The 26,379-nt window shown below is 37.5% G+C and overlaps 1 non-coding gene across 1 annotated transcript; it reads right to left on the bottom strand.

Moving 5' to 3' along the window:
• Positions 1-11,881: 11,881 nt before the first annotated feature.
• Positions 11,882-11,953, bottom strand: TRNAP-AGG (transfer RNA proline (anticodon AGG)). The gene has a single exon. It is a non-coding gene; the product is annotated as a tRNA-Pro (tRNA).
• Between the last annotated feature and the right edge of the window lie 14,426 nt (positions 11,954-26,379).

The raw sequence follows: 26,379 nt of genomic DNA, 5'->3' as shown, positions 1-26,379 counted from the left end.
CGACTGATATTCATTTTCTTAAGTTTTTGATTCCCTTGCGTTGTCCTCATTTCGTTTGGTCCTACGTCTCAAAACTTCAGTATCTTCTAACACTCATTCAAGTTAATATATGCGGAATATGGGAGCACTTATTCTTGTCTCCCAGATGTAAGTTACCGGAAACCGTGGTTTCCGAAAAATAAAACTGTCATGCTCTTATAAATCCTCCTCCTTGCGTCCTTTTCCTCAGTGCTGAGGGTCGTGACCTTTACGGAGCACTTTTATTTGGACTATGGTCCTCTATTCCTTGTCCTCTGCGCAGCGGATCAATGTCGCTCATAGATCCTGAAGTCCAATGTCGTCTTAATTTGATCCAACCAGCGCATGGGCCTACGCCCCCTAGGCCCCTTTTCTTCCAATATGCCGATGATCAGTAGTTTTTCGATGTTGGCACCCTTTTTCCTCGCAACGTAATCGAAAAACTTAAAAATCTTACGTAAGTGAAATCCTTATAAATAGACATATAGAATTTTTGGTTTGTATTTTATTAATATGCGTTCCCTAGTGTCATGTCAAATCTCATATATTAATTATCCTATATATTTATGAAGTAAAAATAGATTTAGTATCCTAAATTATGGACTTATTACATTGGAAATGTTTTATTAAAATTCTAATTTAGGACGACCAGTTGACAATGGATTTACGAATACATTATGAGTGTGGAAGTTGAAATGTTGTAACTGCGAGGGCTTAGATCGCTTTGCATGCGAAACGCCCGATACAGCGTAAGCCGAATAAAGCCGGATTTACAAATGTAGTGATGCTTGATGCTCCTACGATTTGATGTAAGTACATACTATATTTACTATCATCGGATTGGTTTTCTTTATGGGTGTATGAGCGACCTCGTTACCTGGTGAATCGTGTTTACCTATGGGCATTACAGCATAAATGCCACCACCCATCTTGAGACGTGAGGTCGACGTACAATGACAGTCCCATCCTTCAGATCCGACCACGCGACTGCTTCACAGTGGATCACGTGGATTAGCACCGCTGACTCTCAATTGGCGATAAGTACACCCCTTTTAAAGCTTGAGAATCTATTTACAGATACCCGTACAGTACAGACTGTCTTAAGTCGGTCTCCAGCGCCTCCAGAGATGGAGAGAGAAGAGGAAGATCGAGGTTTTCCTCTTCTTCCAATATCTTCCAGGAGACTAAGTCCTATCGAGAAAATCCACACCGCCCAGTGGAAAAATATGGTACCGTACCCTGGTATACTCAGAGACCGCTCACACTCAAGTTTTTTTTTTCCAGCTCCCACGCTACCGAAACCAAGAGATCAGAGGGTAATCACATCTATACCACACAGTGATGTCTGGTTTGAAGCTATGAAAACTATTTTGATCGAAGTATTCGTACGGTTCGATTTGATTTTTAAGAGAGTTAATAAATATTCAGGCTTTGTTTTTTTATTGAGTTAGCCGGCAATTAAATTATATTTTATTTACACGTTTTATGTCAATTGATGAGCTTCAGTGTTATCAATGCTACGAATAAATAATAAGTCTATTTATTCGTAGTATCAATGACAATTGTTTTTTTAAATAAAATAATAAATACAAGGTCAAACAATTTTATCTCTCGTCAACCGAATGATCATGGTTCTATACTCTTCGTATATACGAGTGTTACTGTGCTACTTATAATATTTTGTATTCAAGTTTAACAATATTTGCTATGTGTATGTGCATTACTATAATTCTCATGTTGTATTTGTTATTTTAGTTATGTGTTATTTGTTCTACACACACTCATCACTTTTTATTATTATTCTCATAATCCTCTCGCAGGTCTGCTGGAAGAGATTTCTTAAAGAAATAAGCAGTGCCTTTGTACATAATTTTCCTATTACTCTGTATTATGTCCTCTTTTCTGTGTGTACATAAATAAATTTATTAAAAAATATTTTTTTTAATTTTTGTCAAAAAAAATTGAGCCACGTGGTTGTTTTATCACGCTTCTTCAAATCTTAGTTGCTTACACGAAACGAAAAGAGAAAGCCAATAAATAAGTAATATCTAAAATGCTTATATTCAAAACACCCCAAACTATATTCATATATCAAAATTTAAATTTCTCAGTCTTTCCCAAAATTATAACGTTTTCTTTCTATATCTTACATGTCATTTCAGTAGATGGATAACCCTATTTAACTTTTGTTGTGACATTACAGATTTTCAGTCGACGCACTGAAGACATCTTTCTATTTAACCTGTTACAATAAACGTCACATTCTAGTTCAAAGAACATTGTGTTTTTAAACGAGATAGTATCATCACATCGCTTTTTTCTACTTGCGTTCTTGAAGTTGTTATTAAATTCACGTTTTATGTTTTGAAAGGACATCTGGAGACGTGAGATGTGTCGCCTGCCTACTTTTAAAAAAAATGGCTGCTCTGTGGCCGAGACATAAATAGAGACCATCAATGTCTCTATTTATGCCGGCCTGTAGGGTTGGTGAGAATTGGCAAGAAACTCCCGCTGTCCTCTATACTATTGAGAATATTATTGTCTTCAATTTTTTACTTATATCATCAGCTGGATCTGTCTATATCTGTGTAACTATCTATTTATCTAGATAAGTTGATCTTTCAACTTAATTATTACGTCTATATCCGTCCGAATAAAGTATAATTTTACAAATGTGGGTGGGTGGCGCATTTACGTTGTAGATGTCTATGGGCTCCGGTAACCACTTAACACCAGGTGGGCTGTAAGCTCGTCCACCAATCTAAGCAATAAAAAAAATATTCAAAAAACTCTTTGGTTGTTTTTCTTTTTATTATAATTAACTTGAATAAGATACAACCAATCCAGGCCGCAATATATATTTTTACGTCTCTCGATTTCTCTGGCGTAACTAAAGCGATTACGTTGATTCTTGTTTTGATCGGTCGGGGTTCGACTACAAATTTCTCCCGTAATGTGGTTAAATTCTTCTGAGTATTTCTGAGTTGAATTTCCAGAAATAATATCACTATAAGCGAAACGATGCCACTAATGACAAACTATCTATATATTAATACGTGAAGAAAAAACTTTGTATCCCTTTTTACGAAAATTGCGCGGACGGAGGAGTATGGAATTTTCCACACTTATAGAGAATATAGAGAAGAAGTGCACAATGCTAATATTTTTTTTAAATAATGCATAAGAGATACATTATATCAATAAAGAAAACATTACACACACTACATACCATGTATTTGACGCACACACGCATGCATACTATTTATTGTTAAACTTTTGTTCTTGACGTCTGTGGTCAAATTGAGAATAGATTAAATATTATTTGTCTTTATTAATATTTTTTTATAGTGCAGCCTTAGCGAAATTTGTGATTATCTATACTAATATTATAAAGAGGAAAGATTTGTTTGTTTGTTTGTTTCGAATAGGCTCCGAAACTACTGGACCGATTTGAAAAATTCTTTTTCCATTAGAAGACGACATTGTCCCTGATGAACATAGGCTACTTTTTTTATTTTTTTTTATTTATTTTTTTTGTTTCATGTGTGTTTTAATGTTTCCGAAGCGAAGCGAGGGCGGGTCGCTAGTAGAAGTATAGAATACAATCATAATAGTGTACAAACTTACAATTCCAATTAATTATAGTCGAATTTCGACTACTGCGGGACCTCTAGTCTTTAGAATTCGGCGAATATTAGAGATACTAGTTTTGCTTTATTTATTGTTTTGTTAACACGTTCGCTGCATTACGAGATCTATCAGATCTCTTGCAGGACTTTTGTGTTGTGCGTTGAATATAATCGTGTTGTTTCACTCCTTGCGGGAGGATCTAACGTGTAAAGTTCTTTAAGTATGAGTAGGACAAATATACATATTTGCTTCCTACTTAAAGCTGAATTCAAGGACATTAAAAAAGAAATTAGGGATGGATTAGGTCCCTAACGCACAGTACTGTAATTATATTCATTCCTTGCGTTAGGAGATATGTCGGTACTCGTGGAATCGTACGCCTCGTAGACGCAAGAGAGGGAGGGTGGGCGGCGCGGGCGCTGCGTGACTCGTTTTAGTGTTGTCCTAGCATCGACGTGGGAGCTTGCGCGCACGTTTTGGAAATAACACTCGCGTATATACCTACGTGTTGATTATTTTTGATAAACAATGAGTTCTTTTAAAAGAAAAAAGTGTAAATAATTCTATTTATTTTGGTGAGATTTCTAACAAAAAATCAAAGCCGGATTATACTGCTGCATCATCCAGTAAAATAAAAATTTTGGAAAATGTTCAAATTTACAGGATTCCCCGAAGGAAGATGTACTGATCATATTTTCCAACGTGGCGACAAAAAAAGACGTTGTGTGGGTTGTTACGAAAAATTACGATGCACATTAAACAGCACTGACGCATGACGCTTCTAAAAAAACTAAACGAATTCTTACCATATGCGTGCAATGCAAGCAATCAATGTGCTTACATGTTTTAATGAAAAACACTTTGCATAATTAATAAAACTATTTCAATCGACAACTGAGATATTATTTTATTCCCATCACTACTTACTACACATATTGAACTATCTTCGGTTGCGGTACGAGATACAATCGATATCAAATTTTTTTTTGGTATTTATAGTTTATTCAAATGTCATAACTGCGTGCGAACCTAGCAAAATATAAATCAATAGGCTATCTTTCATCCACAAAAACTTCAAAGTATATGTCATTGTTTTTTTGGAAGATATAAATTATTTTCAAAACTGTATCTTTAGGAGACTGATTAGGTCTCAAACGCACCAAAGGGTGGGTAAGTTTCGAGATCTTTTAGGTCTCCAAAGCACCAGCTGAAAGTTCTTTGATAATAATGGCGCAGTGAACGTGTTAATTTACAATAAATCATACTCTAACCATTGTATTCTATTCTCAGTATTCTATGGGCATCATAAATCTTGAAGTAGATAGATTTTCCATTAACTTTAGGCAAGTACATAGACATGAAAATATAGAATGAAAAATGGTTGTATTAATTATAATAAAACCGCCATCTATATTATTAACTATTGATAGCTTAGTTTTTATCAAATTTCAAATTGCCTTTCTTTGATCCGAAGGAGATAAAATTAATTAATAGTACGTACATTTTTTTTAATGCCTAGATGAGTGAACAAGCTCACAGCCCGCCTGGTGTTAAGTGGTTACTGGAGCCCATAGACATCTACAACGTAAATGTGCCACCCACCTTCAGATATCAGTTCCAAGGTCTCAGTATAGTTACAACGGCTGCCCCACCCTTCAAACCGAAACGCATTACTGCTTCACGGCAGAAATAGGCAGGGTGGTGGTACCTACCCGCGCAGATTCTCAAAAGGGCCTACCACTAGTAAAAAATTGTAAAAATTTTGGTAAAGTATTTAATAAACTTGTACTTATTGGTAATATCCATAGACATTATTGTGTAAAATCAAGACAGTGTAGCTTGGGAATGCAGATAATAAACATCTGTGATTGAAGCTATTGTTATATTATTTTCTTTGTCATTTCTTTTATTTTGGTCAAACCGCCAATCCCGAATACAGATTTTGTATCTTTCATCTAAAAGCTTAGTAGCTAATATTTCTAAATGTTGAGAGGATCTAATTGATGTGTTTAACTATTATATTTGGTTTTTAAATTTAATATGTTTTTATTTCTTATTACTTGCGTGTGAATGAAGTTTAATTACATGAATTGCTATGAATTGTTTTGTAATGAAGATGGGTTCAGCAGTGCTTACTGTTTCAGAGTAATCACACAATTAAACTGAGTTCAATTACCAGTGGTCTTGGATTAATGTGGAATTATACATTACATTATACATCGTCCCGTCTACGTAGTCAGATGTCAACGTATGTCTAATTGATAGTAGGCGTCTTGTGAGTCCGTTCGGGTAGGTACCACCGTCCTGCCTATTTTGCCGCAAAGCAGTAATGCATTCCATTGTAAAGGCATACAACTGTAATGACCATAAAATTGAGATTACCTCATGTGCCAAGTGAGTGGCCCTATTCGCATGGTTATGTTTTTGGATTTCAGTAATATTTTAATGGTAGATTGATCGAACTCACAATTATTAGTCTATAATATAGATGCCGCTTATACCATATCTAAAATTGATTGATACAGGCAAAATAAAAAAAAGTCTAATTAAGGTTTTTTTTCAATAGCTTTTTCAAAAAGTCTCTCGCCAATAATCCTATCTACGTAATTCAAGTATTTAGTGATTCCAACTATTTTCGTATTATTCTGGATAATAAAGACACATAATCTATTTTACGACACACAATTAGCCCGAAAAGGCAATTAATTACACGCGAACTCGTTAATTTCACGAAAAACATGCCATTTCACCTAAAACTCAATCGGACCCTCAAATTCGAAGCCCAACATGAAAATTTAATTGGAACAAACACCATTCCCCGAATTAGGTTTCCGATTCCCACGATGAACAGTCCAAGACAAACAAACGTATTTCTCTTCGGCCCTTTAATTGAATCAGGCGAGCGATAAACGCATAAATTTGATGCCACTTATTTTGTTTGATTTCTCAAAGCTTTAAGAGGAATATGATGTTCTATTTTGAGATCGGCTGCTATAATATAAGTAAATAATTCATTATTATATACTTTTTATTTATTTATTTTTATTGCTTAAATAGGTGGACGAGCTCACAGCCCAGCTGGTGTTAAGTGGTTACTGGAGCCCATAGACATCCATAAAAAATGCGCCACCCATCTTGAGATATGAGTTCTAAGGTATAGGTATAGGAGTATAATTACAATGACCCAGTGCTTATTGGCATTTATGCTGTGAATAAGTTGAATTCCTTTATGGCTTTAATTCAGAGGCACCTAAAGTACCAAAGATTTCGTGAAAAATACAACAATATTAAGCAAAGCATTAAGCATGTAATTTCTGCCCGTGATTCCCACAGCCCATAACGTTTCAAGTATAGTTACAACGTCTGCCCCGCCCTTCAAACCGAAACGCATTACTGCTTCACGGCAGAAATAGGGTGGTGGTACCCACCCGCGCGGACTCACAAGAGGTCCTACCACCAGTAAACTCACCATAATATTTTTATTGAAAACAAAACTGAATTGAAGGATTTTTATTTCATAATTTGTTATAGAATCATCATCATTATCATCAGCCCACAGTGGGCCACTGCTGGTCTTAGGCGTCTACTGACCTACACCACTGACCGCGGTCTTTGTTATAGCATTTCAACTTATAGCGTTACGTATAATATCTTCAAGTATCGAATTGTCATGTTTAATTATTTAACCCATTGTGGGTAATTTTAAGATAAGAAAATATTTTAGTTATTCTAGTAATTTTCTCCTGGTTTCCCAGTCAACGGCTTACCTCGATCCCAAGGTAACAATTCACAACCGGTGATTGATTGACCCAATTTTGAAGTCGTCGTGGCTTAAAGGATAAGACGTCCGGTGCATTCGTGTTGAGCGATGCACCGGTGTTTGGAATCCCAGGCGGGTAGCAAATTTTGTAATTAAATAGGTACTTAACAAATGTTCACGATTTACTTCCACGGTGAAGGAATCCTGTAATAAAAAATAAACTCGCAAAATTACAATTTGTGTTATTACTAATGGTAGGTCCCTTGTGAGTAGGTACCAGCACCCTTCCTATTTCTGCCGTGAAGCAGTAATGCATTTCGGTTTGAAGGGTGGGCTCCAGTAACCACTAAACACCAAGTGGACTGTGAACTCGTCCACGCATCTAAGTAAAAAAAATATATATTTATAATAATATTATTTAGAAAAGCAAGCTAAGCTCATATTATTACTTTCAATACTTGATTTATTAACAGTGCATTGTTCTAATACAGATATCGAACTCCAAGTAAAAGACAGAAACCTCATAAATTCATTCAACTAACAAACATGTAGATAAATAGCCCTGGGTAATTTAAAATCTAAAGAACCATAATTAGAACCCATCGACGACGTGCTCACGAAATTCGGAACGAACAAATTCTACTTCCATCCAATTCCATTAGTCTGATCAGTATTCAACTCCCGATTGCATTTTACCAATTAACTCCAGAGAATGCTGTACGTGCATTATAAATTTTCTCCACAAGCTACTGCCGACGAAGCTATTATATGCTATTGTGTTTTTTGGTTCAGTGGCATTTGGTATCAGGATCGTTTTCAATTTTGCGGCCAAAAAAGTAACGATTTCATGAATTTAAACTTTTTCTAATTTTCCAATATATTTTTTTTGTATTTAGGCATATTCTGTATCCAAAATTCTTCATCACAATCAAGTCGATCACTCATTTATTGATAACATTATATTATATAATATGCATTTAAATTTTTCATTTTACGCATTTGATAACGCCAACACGGATGACAATTTAAATAGGAACTTTTTTTAAAAGCTAAAGAAATCATACTTCTTTTGTTTTTAATAATATTCTAATATCCAGTTAGTTTTCCTTTATTACTGTATTATGTTTTGATTAAATAAAATTGCCGAATTTTAACATGCATTACTGGAAACATAGAAAACAAGTTAGAATTTGAATTTCGAACCAGTGATACGAATGAGATTTGGGGTAATTTTTAATGTATATATAACTCCTAATTTAACAGTGCTTACGAATATAATATATTATAGCTATAGGACCACATGCCTATTGTCATGACAACAAATTTACTGTACTTGGCCTAAAGGATAAGACGTCCGGTGCATTCGTATCTAGCGATGCACCGGTGTTCGAATCCCGCAGGCGGGTACCAATTTTTCTAATGAAATACGTACTTAACAATTGTTCACGATTTACTTCCACGGTGAAGGAATAACATCGTGTAATAAAAATCTAACCCGCAAAATTATAATTTGCGTAATTACTGGTGGTAGGACCTCTTGTGACTCCGCACGGGTACGTACCACCACCCCGCCTATTTCTGCCGTGAAGCAGTAATGCGTTTCGGTTTGAAGGGTGGGGCAGCCGTTGTAACTATACTGATACCTTAGAACTTATATCTCAAGGTGGGTGACGCATTTACGTTGTAGATGTCTATGGGTTCCAGTAACCACTTAATATCAGGTGGGCTGTGAGCTAGTCCACCCATCTAAGCAATAAAAAAAAAAACTTATAATTACGGTAACATTAAAGTTCATCATTTCATCATTATCCTGCCCTTCTCCCAGTCACCTGGGGTCGGCGCAACATGTTTTCTCCTTCCATACTCTTCTATCATATACCATTTCTTCGCTCACTCCCCTCTTACCCATATCGTCTTTCACGCAATCCATCCATTTCTTCTTAGGTCTACCTCTTCCTCTATATCCTTCCACGTTCATAGTTAACACTCTCTTACCGAGTCTTACCAACCTCATTTTCATTTCGTCTCATCACATGTCCATACCATCCCAAACGCGCATAAAACGGTAATATGTATTAAGGTTATGAGAATTAAATCAAATAACATTTTTTTTATTGCCTTTGCAGGCAGACGTGCATACGGCCCACCTGATGGTAAGTGGTCACCGTCGCTCATGGACGTCAGCAATGCCAGGGGCAGAACCAAGCTGCTGTCTACCATAATACCTACCATACCTCGCTTTTGGTCCCAAATTTGAAAACGAGCCATCAGTGAAATTGAACGTTTGAGAATGCAATTACACAAAAATTTTATAATAGTTTTTTTTTCATAAATATCGTGTAATGTTTTACAAGTGTTGATTAGAATCAATACCTCAATGAGGCTGGGGTGATGAGTAAATTTTTTTTTACATAAGGTAATAATAGTTATGATAATAATAATAAACGTTTATTCCACCTATAAATCACAAAAAAAAAACAGAAAAATTACGAGGCTTACAAAAGATTATCTTGCGGCCTTGATCTTCCGCCGGCACCTGCGGAGTCATGAGCACACCAGCATTCAGACCGACCAATCATTATTTGAGCATAACAATGCTTATTTATCATACTTCGGTTGCTGGAAGCTAAGCAAGGCGATATCATAATTTCAATGACGCCGTTTTTCTTCAGTTATAAGCTCAGCAGAAAAATGCTTTAAATTTCCCGCATCGTCTGCAACAAATCTTTTTAATTTCAAGTTAGATGCATGAGGCTCTAGGTACCCAATATCTCGTACACCCATTAGACTAGTTTGGTAGTTATTCATCAGAGTAAGACACAATAGATTTGAGACCTCTTGAGAGTCCGCGCGGGTAGGTACCACCGCCCTGCCTATTTCGGCCGTGAAGCAGTAATGCGTTTCGGTTTGAAGGGTGGGGCAGCCGTTGTAACTATACCTGAGACCTTAGAACTTATATCTCAAGGTGGGTATTTTTTTTTTACCACAGGAGAAAATCGCCGGATCCCCACCCGCACGGGTGGCGCATTTTCGTTGTAGATGTCTATGAGCTCCAGTAACCACTTAACAACAGGTGGGCTGTAAGCTCGTCCATACATCTAAGCAATAAAAAAAAAAAATCTTACTGAAACTCTCTGCCTTGTGTTCCAATCGATATTCTTAATCTAAGATATTATGTATGCGCTATTCAGCTACGGTGGAGTAAGGTCGAGGCGGCTCCAATCATACAAATTGCATGTGGCCACTAGTCAGTAACGCACTGTTCCCTGTTAATGCAAAATTTTCGCGTAAAAAGACCAGAGAAATTTGTTCTCAAGTTACTTAATTTTATGAACGCAACGTCTAAGGCAGTGGTCGGCAAACATATTAGCAAAAGAGCCAAATATGCAAATAAAAACGATTTAAAAAAATTGAGAGCCACATCTGTTTGTAAATTTTTAAACACTATACTATATACATATTGTTTGTGTTAACATTTCATTTATAATAATGCATAAGACATATTTAATATTAAAAAGATATATTTTTCTTGAAATAATATATTTTTTTGTAATAAATTATTATTGCAAATCATAAAATAAATGCTATATTGTATACTGCTTCGATTAATCTAATATATAAAATTCTCGTGTCACAATGTTCGTTCCCGTACTCCTCCGAAACCGCTTGACCGATTCTCATGAAATTTTTTATGCATATTCAGTAAGCCTGAGAATCGGCTACTATCTATTTTTCATACCCCTAAGTGATTATTTTTATTTCACTCATCTACCACATCCTTACACACTTACAATAAGTTAGTTTTTTTTTCTACACTAGAAATTCCATAGAAATCTTATATATGGCAAAACAATGTTTGCCGGGTCAGCTAGTATGATATATAATAATCGACATCAGTCAGGAGTACATACTATTAACCGGCTTTTTCGTCCACAGCCGGATAATATTAGAGGCCGGGCAAGCCCGTAGGATATTTGTGCCAGAGCCACACTCAAGAGTTCAAAGAGCCGCACTTTGCCGACCTCTGGTCTAAAGCATCATTTGTGGAGAAAAAAATCTCGTGAACTGGTTTGAAGACTTATTGATAACAACTGGGATTTTGGACTCATGGCGGCATTTACGTTGCCATGGTAACCACAAAAATTCATTCATACAGCGTTTAACTAATCAAATTTGTATGCAATTGGATTGACTGATTGATAACTTATAGTATGGTTTAGTATTTTCTTCGGCTTTAGCCAGTCATAGATGTAATTAAAGCTGCATATACAGTCTTATTCGGTAAATATTATTTTAATATTATTATTTTTTATTTATATTTAATATATAATTCGGTGACATTTCAATCTACGGTTATTGTACTTTATGTTTGTAAAAAAACAATTCTTAACTTTTTCGTTTCTTGAGGTAGTTTTAAATATTTATTAATGGTATATAGTGTAGTAATGTATAAAATTTGTAAAAACATAAATTGGGCTCGTCCGGGATTTGAACCCGGGACCTCTCGCACCCTAAGCGAAAATCATACCCCTAGACCAACGAGCCACCTACTACTACGCTCAAATTATAAATTCACATTAGTACCAATATATAACGATAATTATTATCTGAAATCATTAAACCAGTCTCATAAACCTGATTTATGGTCATCAATTGTCTGCGATGATCGAAATTCGACCATAATCAGTGAAAACTCAAGGCTTAGATTGATTTTACTTACCAATTACGTTCTCTATCAATTGTTTTATCATTGGCATATAGCAATTGATATATTTATTTATTTATTACGCTTGTAGACAGGCCAACATACGGCCCACCTGATGGTGAGTGGTTATCGTCACCCATGGACTTCAGCAATGCCAGGGGCAGAGCCAAACCGCTGCCTACTGTTAAGTACTCTCCACAAGCCTCGTTTGAAGAAGAACATGACGTCATAGCGCTCAGGAAAGACCGTGGAGGGGAGTTCATTCCAAAGCCGATTTTTACGACTATTCACATAGATCCGCACGCTCAAATTCAAATTCAAAATCATTTATTTCAACTTAGATGTCAGTATAACACACTTGTTGAATGTCAAAATATAAATAACAATGTTAACTCTACCACCGGTTCCAAAAAAAGCCACAGTCCTGAGAAGAACCGGCGAAACAAACTCAGCGGGCTTTTTTTTTTGTTTTTTCTCAAATATTTCCTTTTTTTTAATAAGTAAAAATATTTACAAATAAATACAATAAAAAAATAATAATAATAATAATAATGAAAATGAAAAGGCCAGGAGCGAACGCCTCATTCCCACGTGGTGCCATCAAAAGAAACATCTCTTATTCAAGCTGTGTCATCGCAAATTTACTGTCTTAATATACTCTAAAATGGCCACAGTCCCAATTTTACTCCATTCAACGCCCCCATCCCAGCCCCTTGTCATTGAAAATGAATTACTGTGAGACGAACAAATTAATTGTGTAACATCTGACTTATTGCATGAATATTCACACTAGTCAATCTCACAAAACCCAATGCGAGTTATAATTTTGTACGAAGTCGGAATTTCGGTTGACGATCAGTCCATGGGCATATTTGAAGGGAAGCATACTTGTGGCAAATGTCAGCGCCAATAACGCATTACAAAATCCTAGCGTTTTAATTTTTTTATTTAAATGTTAGCAAATTATTCGGGTATTTTTAAGCACCTCACCAAAACGCGCCCAGCGTAATTCCGAATATATTATCTACAAATTTATGTATTGTAAATACATTTACACGCAAATAACTTAAAAAAAAATACAAAAAAAAAATCGTCCCCTTTCCTTTGCGAGATCAAAGATCGCATAAAATATATAAGGGCCCATCAGAACTAGTTAGAACTGGTTGTAATCGTTTGTTTTCGTCGTAAATACAAGGTCCCTCAGAAAAGGAAATCATTGAGAAACGGCCCTCTCCTTTTTATCGCTTTAAGCTTGTGGTTACAACGAGAGAAACTTTAAATTTAAAAAGATTAAAGTATTTTGTTACATCACTCGTAGATACCCTGATAACTTAGAGAAGCTGATGGTAGTTAGTCAGGTTGACGGGAAAGGATCACGCGGTCGTCCACTTACCCGCTGGTCAGAACCGGTAAAGACACTTACCGGTCTGTCAATTAACGAAGCTATAAAGACCGCTGAGGACAGGAAGACATGGAAAAGTATAGTCCATCGAGTGATCAAAACTTCAAGCTAGAGACGACCTTCAACAGTGAAGAAACCGACTTTTTTATTTATTGCTTAGATGGGTGGACGAGCTCACAGTCCACCTGGTGTTAAGTAGTTACCGGTGCCTATAGACATCTACAACGTAAATAAGCCACCCACTTTGAGATATAAGTCTAAGGTCTCAAGTATAGTTACAACGGCTGCCCCACCTTTCAAACCGAAACGCATTACTGCTTCACGGCAGAAATAGGCAGGGCGGTGGTACCTACCCGTGCGGACTCACAAGTGGTCTTACCACCAGTGTCTGTCACCAAATCACGAGGGTAGAATATTCAAACGTATTGCACTCAGTATACCCTAACCATTAAGGCATTCGTCACGGAACTGGGTCACGTCCAGACAGCATGCATGTCGCTATTCCCAAGTGCCCCAACTTGTTTACCGCACCTTTCGCGTGTATTGCTCCTGCAAGGTTTATATTATTCGTTTACCTGTGCTTCGTCTCAAGGGGCTGATAGTTTTATGAGGCTTGAAAAAGATGGTGTATTAATGGCATCGGTATCATGTGTTCCAAGCAAGGGGTCATGTGTTGGAGACACTGGAGACTGATCAGTTATTTCTTTCCTCATTATTATACAATTACTATTGTTAAAATGTCAACTTAATTTTACCATTTTATGTAAAAAAGTAATTTGCAATAATTGCCTAAACAGGTTTAGAATTTATGTTAAACAACTAAAATATAGTTTAAAGTATACTATTAATAGTCAAAGGTGAAACCACAGGCAAATTAAGATACGGAGCTATCAACTTAAAAAAATCACTAATTTCCTCATTATCAGCGGAAAATTGACAAGTTTAATAGTGTCCGAAAAATTATCTCCGCCAGGTAATTTATTACACTACTATTTTTATTTATTTTAACACCAAAAACAAATTTGAAGAGTTTTGTTTGAGAAGTTAATAAAGTCCACAGATACCATAACGCGAACACTTACCTTGGTCGAGGCTGAAGTTAATTGTATTGGAGAACTGTGGTCCCATCATTCAATTTGGAATAGCCGTCGGCCGAAATTGGTAAGACAGTGGTACCTATCCATTCTGCTGCCTGACTCCTGCTCATGCAGAAGCCAGTCACCGTCGACGCCCTAGACACGTCCTTACGGACCAATCAGATCCAATAGCTCTTGCATTAGACGCTTTTAGCTCTAACACCAGGAACAGGCTTAGGGACTCTGGTATCCGCACTCATGGAACTCGGCGAAAAGTTCAACGTGCAACCTTACTCATACGTGAGTCCGCTGAGCTTCTCGCCGTATCTTCTCAGTGGGCCGCGATTCCGATCTGGTAGTAAATTCACCCACCCACCCTTCCCTCGCCCACCTGTCCTAGTCCTTCACAAAAAAACCTATCCATACAACCAGTACGCCATAAACAATACTAGTAAAACGCACGATAAATTCAGGTACCAAATAAAAGTAGAACTACCATTATATGTGATATCCTAATATGGATACGATGTAATAATTAGTTAGATGCGATTAGAAGCAACGATTGAGCGACGTCAAAAATTAAACTTAATTTTAACCTAATTAATAACACTGTCCATTACAGTACTTGATTATAAAAGGGATCGCATGTCCGAGGGTAGAGTTACAATGTTTATGTAGAGGGGGGTACTCTACAACTCTACCTGCCTCTTAATAGCCGATCGTTACGGTAGATTGCAAATAGGGATGTAGAGATGAACGTTTGTCGATTGTTTGCGAAATTTATTTCTGAAAATCATTTATTAAAATAAAATTAAAATAAATCAAAATAAGTATTGTATAGGAATAGCCTGGTCAATCTATAATACAGTGGTTTATCCATGATAGCAACTGTCAGCCCTGTGGAGATCATCCCCGAAATTTTCTCACCTGCCCTAAAAGCGAAACCGATTGAACGGAAAACAGAAAGACACCTTAGCGATTCAAATGTCGAAAATATTTAAATGTGCCGCCAGGGAAATAAGGGAAAAACACTAAAATATGAGTATAAAATACCGGCGAGGGAATATTTTTTCAACTTTTTTTTTTTTTTTCGAATTGAAATCCCCTTACTGTGGCAATAAAACGTAGATGCTTTACGACTCCTATAATAAGGCTGGTATCAAACTGATGCTCTGGACGTGCTGTCGAATGGAAGCTGGCTCCATTATTTTTTTTCGAGAGATCTCATTTGTTACTTTACAATTTAAAAAAAAGTGTGTGTGTCCGCTCCGACGCACGACTGGAGTTTACTGGATATAAAAAATTAAACGAAACAATACGAGAAATAGTTCTATATTACGACAACACGATACACTACAGATTATTAACAAATTAACGAGACACAAAACAAACGACTAACAAATATATGAAAATACAATAATGAGAGAAACGCGCGATCAGTACGAGGCTTTGTGGCGGACTGCCGGCGCAGCAGCCCGGCGTCACCTGCGATAACGCGGCCGCGCGTTGGCTCCTGATTGGCGCGCGCACGCATCACGCAATCAGGAGCCAATCAGGCGCATAACGCATTTCGTGTGACATGCTAGTACGATTTTGGTCCCCATAATTTTCATACCCCGGGCCTATATATGTAAATCGATTCTAAAGGAGTAAACTCCAAAAAAAACAGTCTCTTCAATGTTTTGTCTTTACTTCGGTGATTTGTAAACGTTTTCAATATTTTGTAGTAGGTGTGTGGAGTGAGAAATAATGGACAAGATAAGGAATGAGTATATCAGTGGATGTGTGAAAGTAGCCCCGGTGATTGACAAATTAAAGAGCGGACGGTTAGCGTGGTATGGACATGTGATGCGTAGAGAGGAGATGCATGTGACTTGGAGATGTATGAAAATGGTAGTGCAAGGTAGAGGGTGAAAAGGTCAACCGAAGAAGATATGGATGGAGTGTATGAATGATTATATGAGATAGAGAGGAGTGAGTTTTGAGATGACGGCTGATAGAAGAGAATAGAAGAAAAAAATTAGCTGTGCCGACCCCACCTAGTGATATAAGGTGGAGACAAAGAAGTAAACATTTATAATATTAATATTTGACAAAGTTTGATTAGAAAACCAGACGATCTTTGAGTTAAACAATGTTCTTTAGAGTCTGCTGGCTTCTAAGAGCTTTTACAAACTATGATTAAACAGATGTTGTACTTATGGTTCACTCTAACTAGTTAGTAAAGTTTCATTGGCGGTATTTGATTCTCGCAGAATTAACGAGACCTTTTTACCGCAAATTAATCATATAATTTGTTTCGAAGTATGGAACAGCAGTCAAGAACAACGCAAATATCATCTTCGAAATCAGGTTTGAAAGTGAGAAGGTATTGAAATGCTCACTTTCTTTGAGTTCTTTAAAAGGCCTGGTCTCCAAATAAGAGTAATTTCTATTTAAGACTTGTACGGTGATGGATTCTGTATTGGTTTATTTGTGAATTTAAATGGTTACTCAGCGTAATATGCATTCCCTACCTACTCTTTAGTAGCCGTAGGTGCTATTCCAACTACATATGGTTTGGTGAGTGAACTCACGGGGCTCGGCTTAGAGAACTTAATAATACTAGCCCAGTGCTAGAGCAGTGGTTCATTGAATCTAGCACCGGATCGGGATTGCGACCCAATGAGACAATCCGGCGAGAAACTTTCACTTATATTAATTACACTACGTCACACATAACTGTTTAATTTGGATTGCTTTTCTCATCATATCATTTGCTAGTGATACTCCGTGTTCTTAAACATGGTGGAACATTCTTGAACGCTCCTCCCACGATACCAAGAGGCCAAGAGGTCGTATCACTTAGTATATTTGCAATATTATCGTATGGAAAGTTTTTTTTTTAAGAAAGAAAGCGTCATAATATCCTGAAGACCTGTGCTTTTTGTGCTATTTTGCAACGAACGAAAGTGAAGTTAATAATCTTTAAACATGTATATACGTCAACTTTCATGGTGATAATAATATCATTACAGCTAGGCAAACTTATCGATAGTATCCCACCCCTTCGAAGGAACAAGATGGCGTTACGATAACGTTAATCACAGGTGAGCCACTGCCCTAATGAAGTTTCATGTTAACTAAGACAGCGCATGTTTGTTACGCCACTTTGCAATAAAGGGTTAAGGAAAGTAATTCAGTAGAGACGACTCGGGTCTATGTCTGGCATAGCTGGTGAGCCATTTTTTTTTTGGATTGAATCATCACTGGTGGCCCGGGGGCCTTTCCAGTTCCACCAGGACAGGTGGGGGATCAAAGGTTCAGCCAGGAGGGGTGGGATTTGCTAACAGCTGCCCGAGCGCCTCCGAAGGAGACCTAACAACTCATGAGCAGCTGCTTCCCGAATGAATCTACTACCGAATCGGAATCGCAACCCGCTGAGAACATCCGACGAGAAACTCAGCGAGCTGATTCATGGGTTAGGTTTACACGTCGAACTCTTTGTCGAGTTCGATGAATACGGTAACCGGGGTCCCTAAGCCTGCTCCTAGTGTTAGAGCTGAAGGCATCTAATGCAAAGGTTATCTGATAGATCTGATGGATCCGTAACGACGTGTGCCGGTGAGCTAGTGTCCGCGCACGCGACCGTCACTACTGACATTTTTTTCAGCTCCCAATTCCATAATAGCCACCCGAATGACCATATGCGTCACTAAGTATAGTCATAATTATAAATTTCAACTTTTTTAAGATTTTTTTAAAAAATTTATTGCCTAGATGGATGGATGAGCTCACAGCCCACCTGGTGTTAAGTGGTTACTGGAGCCCATAGACATCAACAACGTAAATGCGCCACCCACCTTGACATATAAGTTCCAAGGTCTCAAGTGTAGTTACAACGGCTGCCCCACCCTTCAAATCGAAACGCCTTACTACTTCACGGCAGAAATAGGCGGGGTAGTGGTACCTACCCGTGCGGACTCACAAGAGGTCCTACCACCAGTAAGAATACACATAACGTAATACTAAATACAAATTTCTCGGTATAGTGACTCTGAACATCATGTTAGCATTCAGAATGAAGCGTGGAACATTTTCAAAGATACTTTAGTACAGGGCGGCATTAAGTACTACATTATCTCAGAGATCATTAACACACAAATACAAATTACAATAAACGGCCGTCTGGTGTAGTGGTAAGTGACATGGTCACTCTACTACACAAGGGGGTCGCGGGTTCGAATCCCGCCAAGGGAAGATATTTGTATGATAAATATAAATGTCTTTTCCAGGGTTATGGATGTATATTAAATATATGTATGTGTAGAATAAAAATCTTACATTTATATCCGTTATCTGGTACCTGTAACACAAGTTCTTTACGAACTTATCACGGGGCCGGTTAACGTGGCGTGATTGTTAGTAAATATTTATTTATTTATTTAAAAAAAAAAAAAAAATTGCATGCTTTAGTTCATGATTATAATATCAACATTTGTTTCTGTTGCGTAGATAGATGAGCAAGCTCACGGCCCGCCCGGTTTAAAATAGGCACCGAAGGCCATTGCAAATTAGATACCACCAACTTTGAGATCAGAGGCTAAAATCTAAATTTCAATGTAAAACCGAATTGTACCCCGAAAATTGGGAACTTATGAAATGTGAACATCGTGGAGATTGTTCAATGTGTAAGCTGTGAAAACGTACAGGAAACTCCTTGGGGGATAGTTGATTCTGAATTCGGATTGGACGTGGCAAAATTAATGACTTGTAATACATAGTACGGTTTCAAGTAGCATAGGAGAGGTCTGCTTCTGTGGCGGATGGATAGAAACTCCGCGTAGAATCTATAGTTAAGTATCTGACACGACGAACACTTAAACATTTCTTAGTGGACTTCGGAAATCAGTTGATAGCAGATGTTCAATTTGGCTCATTTACAACCATTTCTTTTTTATAACTAAGTATAGGTACTGAGTATAACTAAGTATTACTTGTATGGACATTATAGCTCCCTGTCATTTAGATGGTATTTCCTTTTCTTTTTTGCCCTTCGTGGTTGAGATGATGAGCCCGTGGGGCCCTGAAGTAAAGAAGTTTGTATCAGAAATCTCCAAACGCTTGAAGGAGGCTACACGTGATGCTAAGACTGGCTGGTATTTTGCACAGAGAGTTTGTCTGACTGTGAGTCTGAATGAGGTAACGTAGCCAGTGTCTTGGGAACTGTGCCTCCTTCGAGCGCATTGGAAGATTTGTTCGACTGTGTGATTTGATTTATGTTAAATTCTTTTGATTTTTTAGGTATATATATATAAATGAATTGCTGTTCGTTAGTCTCGCTAAAACCCGAGAACGGCTGGACTGATTTGCCTAATTTTGGTCTTGAATTATTTGTAGAATTCCAGAGAAGGTTTAAAAGGTAGATAAATATCAAAATTCCTTTTGTTTGTTTTAAGTTTATTTTATACAAAAGTTTAGGTCTTTTATTTATCGATTAAGGCACTACGAAGTCTGCCGGGTCACCTAGTTTATTAATAAAGGATACTCTCTCTGGAAAAAAAAAACTAAATAGCAAAATTCGTCTTTACACAACAAATCTTAAATCCGCGAAGAATAAGTCGAGCGTCTCATTATTAATACGTCAAGCGTAAACCTCTGAAACTTACTTGAAGTATTATTAGTAACATGTTGTTCGCGCTAGCAGCCGCTAACGCCCCAACTTGACGTAAACTTAGCGTAACTTAACGCGCTTATCCCGTATTGTTTAAGCGAACATGTTTTGTTGGGTAGATATTAATTAGTCAAACTTTATAGTGCTTAACGAGACAATTGTTTTTAGTATTCGAAAGTGCGGCCTTAATCTTGAATCAACTATTTTGAGATTATGACATAGTCATCTTCGAGAAGTTACGATGCTCTGAATCATCGGGTCCTTGGAGATACTAATTACTCAGTGATATATGAATCCAATAAAAAAATGCCTAAAGGCTTATTTACTGCCATAAATTTAATTATTAATTTCGTTTAATAACAGATAGGTGGAAACAGTGCTCTTCAAGTTTGCTAATATTCTTCAATTTACTGAAATAGCTCTAAATCGTTCATAAAACGTTCTAAGCTATTGCATAGCTTTTATCGCGGGCTTTGAGCGCGGCGACCGAATCAAGAAATTCCGTAACGAAAATAAAACCTAACACCCCCTTCTCCGCCTACCATGTAGCTCGCGTTCAACACATTGTCTAATTATAATTGCATACTTTAGTAAAAAATACTATGCAATAGCTTTACCGCGGCAGTCCCCGAGTGCCACACGTGTATTTTTTTATTGGAAGACGGCTAAAACTTGTACATATTCGTTCCTGATTTTCAATCCACAAAAAATTAACTGTACGACTCTAGGTATTTTTAACTTTTCACTTCACAGAAATACCGCTACTGTGCACCACCTAAAGAGCATTATCGTTAAACTTGTCAACGAGTAACAATAGTAGAACATTTCAAAGGAAATTACACTCATTTAACTGCTTCGAGTCGGAGTGCCCGAGCCGCTTTGGCTCTGAAACAACAAGTGAACTAGTAAGTAGCTCGTCAAAGAAAATGCGCGGAAACCTTGCACCCGGCCACAACTGGATGGAGTAACGTTAAGGATCTTTCGTTGAAGGCGAGTCGACTTGAATTGCGAACGAAAACAGTTTGTATCAATTGATAGTTTTTGAAGACAAATTCGCTGCTGTTACAATAATTTTCTTTTTTTTTTTGCTTAGATGGGTGGACGAGCGCACAGCCCACCTGTTGAGTAGTTACTGGCCCATAGACATCTACAACGTAAATGCTTGTAACTATAACCTTAGAACTTATATCTCAAGGTGGGTGGCGCTTTTTCGTTGCAGATGTCTATAGGCTCCGGTAACCATTTAACACCATGTGGGCAGTGAGCTCGTCCACCCGTCTAAACAATAAAAAAAAATGCGTTACCCACCTTGAGATATAAGTTCTAAGGCCTCAGTATAGTTACAACGGCTGCGCCTCACCCTTCAAGCCGAAACGCATTACTGCTTCATGGCAGAAAAAGGCAAGGCGGTGGTACCTACCCGTGCGAACTCATAAGAAGTCCTACCACCAGTAAAGGTTGTCTACAATTGTATATCAGAGCAAGCTACTTTGGACAGATTAATCGCTAAAATGCTGACAATATCGATAGTGTATTTTTTTTTTGTGTAGACATGTAGGTGTGTAGGTAACCATATTAGAAAAGAACAAACCCAGGGTATATTGCTGATTATTTTCAATGGTGAAACTGCAATCAGTGGTAAGGTTATGACGATGGGAAAGTTCACCTAACTTTATGTACCTATTTGATTAACAATAGTTAGTTCTTATTCCTTTATATGATTAGTACTATTTTCCTTTTAACTCGACCAATTAACGAAATCTGTATACCTATATAAAATGAATTGCTGTTCGTTAGTCTCGTTAAAACTCGACAACTGCTGGACCGATTTGGCTAATTTTGGTCTTGAATCATTTGTGAAAGTCCAGAGGAGGTTTAAAAGGTAGATAAATATGAAAACGCTCGGAATTAAATAAAAATAACAATTTTGTTTTTCCTTTGATATGTCTCCCGTCGGACGGAATCCTTTTGTTTGTTTTAAGTTTATTTTATACAAAAGCTTAGGTCTTTTGTTTATCGATTGAGGCACTACGAAGTCTGCCGAGTCAGCTAGTGTACAATAAATCAACAGCGAATCGTTGAGGTATCGATGCGTTGAGTCCATACTGGATGAGCACTCAATTGGCACAAAGTTTTCAGCAAATACACGAATTGAAAAGTATCGACTGCATTATGGGGACTGTGTTTTTATCACTTTTGAACAGCGTATTTAGAGACTTTTACTTCCATTTTTCTGTAGGTTGGCGCCGCGCCAAGAATCGAACGCTTAACACGTTCCCGTATCGCTTACAACGTTATTAGCACCTGCTGTTTCACACCGTTTTAAACATTCTTGAAATATTTCGTAAATGAAAATTTCGTTTCTGAATTTTCGCGTCTTTTTCTCTTGATTCATCTATAACTATACATATACCTAGTCAGGTCATAAGTATTGTCACACAGTAAAAACTTTTCTTTTAGAATGCTGGCCACAAAAAAGTTTATTGAATTCGAATTTCGAATTGTTCATGAAAATAAAAATGTATACTTTTAGAATTTTACTCATTTTTAAATATGGAGTGGACGCTTAAAGAAGACCGTGTTGCAGTTATTGCGTTGCATCGTTGCGGTTACGCGCCAATTCAAATTTTTAACATAGTGAAAAATTTGAATATAACCAAAAGATTCGTTTATCGTACCATCAAACGATACAATGAAGACTCTAGTATATATGACAGGTCAAGAAGTGGTCGCCCTCGGTCTGTTAGGACTCCAGCAGTGATAAAAGCTGTGAAGGCGCAAATTCAAAGAAATCCCAAACGTAAGCAGAAACTGTTGGCCCTTCAGGTGGGGTTAAGCAGAACCACGGTGAAAAGGGTGTTAAATGCAGACTTAGGGCTTCGGGCATATCGAAGAAAAACAGGACATCGTTTGAATGCTCGTCTAATGGACCTGAGACTGAAGAGATGCCGCGCTTTGTTGAAGCGGTACGCGGGAAAAAAATATCGGGAAATTCTGATGAACAGGTTTGTTTCCTCTTTGTCTGGATGCTTATTATCTATATATAGTACTGGTGGTAGGTAGGACCTTTTGTTACTCCGCACGGGTAAGTACCACCACCCTGCCTATTTCTGCCGTGAAGCAGTAATGCATTTCGGTTTGAAGGGTGGAGCAGCCGTTGTAACTATACTGAGGCCCTAGAACTTAGATCTCGAGATGGGTGGCGCACTTACGTTGTAGATGTCTATGGGCTTCAGTAACCACTTAACACCAGGTGGGCTGAGAGCTCGTCCACCCATCTAAACCTGACACCTGAATGTAAAAATTGAAGGTAAGTACCAAAAATCATTCGAATACAATCAATCGGTTATTATTTGACACGGTCATATTATTGTCGTTTTTTATTTCATCGAATAAGTATTTTGTGTGTTTCAATGAGGTCCCTTACATATTTGTAGAAAAAATATTGCTAAATTTAGTAGTACGTAACAACCTCTAGCTGCTGTGGCTAAATTATCTTAACTCATCCTTATTAGCAGTATTCTTTCCTCAGTTTCTTCCCAACTAATTTTTTCTGTCCCTAATTTACCCGTGGCACGATGCAAGAATAGCTACTAAAGATAATCCTGTCTTGAAAAGCTCGTGCTTAACTCATGTTAGCGAGATTTGAAGCATTTAAAATATGGCAGTGGCATAGTGCTCAAAACGATAAGGGCTTTGAAATAATTTTCCCTAATGTAATTAAAAAGACAAGGCGCCCGAGATAACCAGCTCATAAATACGTTCCGCTGAAACTACGAGTATAATCAAACTGAAAATGAGAAATGATCTCAGCGGGAGCGCTCTCAACGCTCTCTGTTTGAACGCAAATATTGATGTGTTTTATTTGATATTTCAATTGCTCTCGCTTTCGTATGAATTCATTGGAGTACGTATTTATTAATTGTTGAGGCTTCCACCTTATTGTAGTGCATCAGGCATGTTCGCCGATGCGCACACGGATGACTACTTCGCGATAATGCGCAAAAAGGTGGCATCCATTATGCGTAGAGTAGGAGGAAGCGTCAACAACGTCTTGAGGGTAGTAGCTGAAAGACTGGATGGCCCGACCCTAGGTAGGTTCATCAAGTTGCGTGTTCTACATGCTGCTTGATGGGGCTGCCAGGGACGGAGTTGATTGATTTATTTAAATACTAACATAGTTCGTAAGTTATTTGTAATACTAACACAATATGAGACTGATGTCTTGAAATAAAAGTTTTTTATTTTTATTTATTAATATATAAACGATTAAAATACAGTAGCGTCATTAAAGTTCCGAGGAAACACCGAAATACTGGACGCCTTAAGTAAGCTCTGTAGGCAGCGGCTTGGCTCTGCTCCTGGCATTGCTGAAGTCCATGGGCGACGGTAACCTCTCACCATCATATGGGCCATATTCTCGTCTGCCTACAGGGGCAATAAAAACAAAAAAAATCAAGATCGACTTGTAGCTGTGCAATAAATACAAAGATTATTAACAACCTTTACTCGCTTGGGACTTGTATGTGTTAGTTTGTGTGTGACGGAATTTTAAAGTCATCTTCGGTAGGCAGCGGCTTGGCTCTGCCCCTGGCATTGCTGAAGTCCATGGGCGACGGTAAACACTCACCATCAGATGGGCCATATGCACGTCTGCCAACAGGAGCAATAAAAAAAAATTGAAAAAAAGAGTCTTCACGGTCTCCGATGGCAGTTGATAAACATGAAAATTTGCAGAAACGTCAATGACCGATGAAGATACAATGATTTTATAACTGGGCTCTAATATCCTGACAAGTAGGAACAGGGTAATATTATGTTAGTCCGGTTTGATGCTTAAGCGTGCTTTTTTAGTTTTTAAACTATACACTACATAGTTTTATTATCGAGGGCTGAAAGGCTATCTTATACCTTTAAACGAGCAATTCTTGTATATTAATATATATATAATCTGAATCTCGGAAACGGCTCCAACGATTTTCATAAAATTTAGTATACAGGGGATTTCGGGGGCGATAAATCGATCTAGCAACGATTTATTTTCAGAAAATGTTGTTTAATTCGTGTTTTCAATAATCAACTTTATCGATAATCAACTTTATGACTCTTTCCGACATCTATTGGCGAATAGTAATACTATTTTTACTGCTTTAAAGACACAACAAGATGGCATTATAAAAAAAAATCGTGCAAAGCTCGGTCATCATCTAGTTTACTTTAAGCGACATTACTATTAAACGCGACATTTATCGTTGTAGTTAAAAGTGCATTTTATTTGGTATGAGCATCAACGGTTTGATGTTTTTCATTGAGCTTCAATTAAGTTCTTCAATAAAGTTTACTGTTGGCAGGACCTCTTGTGAGTCCGCACGGGTAGGTACCACCACCCTAGTCCGCACGAGTAGGTACCGCCACCCTGCCTATTTCTGCCGTGAAGCAGTAACGCGTTTCGGTTTGAAGGGTGGGGCAGCCGTGTTGTAGATGTCTATGGGATCCAGTAATCGCTTAACACCAGGTAGGCTGTGAACTCGTCTACCCATCTAAGCAATTAAAAAAAACCGCCGTTTCCAATTTCGTAGTAACACTAGAACGTTCATTACAGATGCAAGAATTAGTCGTAAAATAATTTTCGTAAAACAAGCAATATACCTATACGGTACTAACACACACAGTTGGGATTGTAAATGAGTTACTGATAGTAGAACACATCACGATGTCAGCAACCGTCTGATAAATCGAATTATCAATCCGCGAGCAATCATTGAATAACTAAGTGCCAATTTTCGTCATTCAAAGAAGAAAGTTGAATATAGAAATCTAATCTCTATGAACTAAGAAATACAAGTGATGTTCGTGTTATCGAAAAGTTGGGCCATTCACCAGGTTTAATGGTTACGACAGTAGCGTCTTAGATATTCATGCGTGTATGCAAAGAGTAAAGTTTTACTTAAAGTTAAAATGTGATCACGATCGATGGGCGAAACTAAGGAGAGTGGGTTCGAATAGATTTAAGGCCAATTCAAAAATTTCGGTTAATAAAAATGGACACTGTATAATGTTTTTCCCTACCTATCCTGATAGCCTTGAGAGGCTATTTCAGCTTCTCCTTGACGTGTAGGTAAGCTCACGGGGTTC

This window comes from Bombyx mori, chromosome 18 (genome assembly GCF_030269925.1).
Source record: "Bombyx mori chromosome 18, ASM3026992v2".
NCBI classification, from domain to species: domain Eukaryota; kingdom Metazoa; phylum Arthropoda; class Insecta; order Lepidoptera; family Bombycidae; genus Bombyx; species Bombyx mori.
The sequence above is the reverse complement of the archived record's forward strand: the minus strand, read 5'-3'. Positions and strand labels throughout refer to the sequence as shown.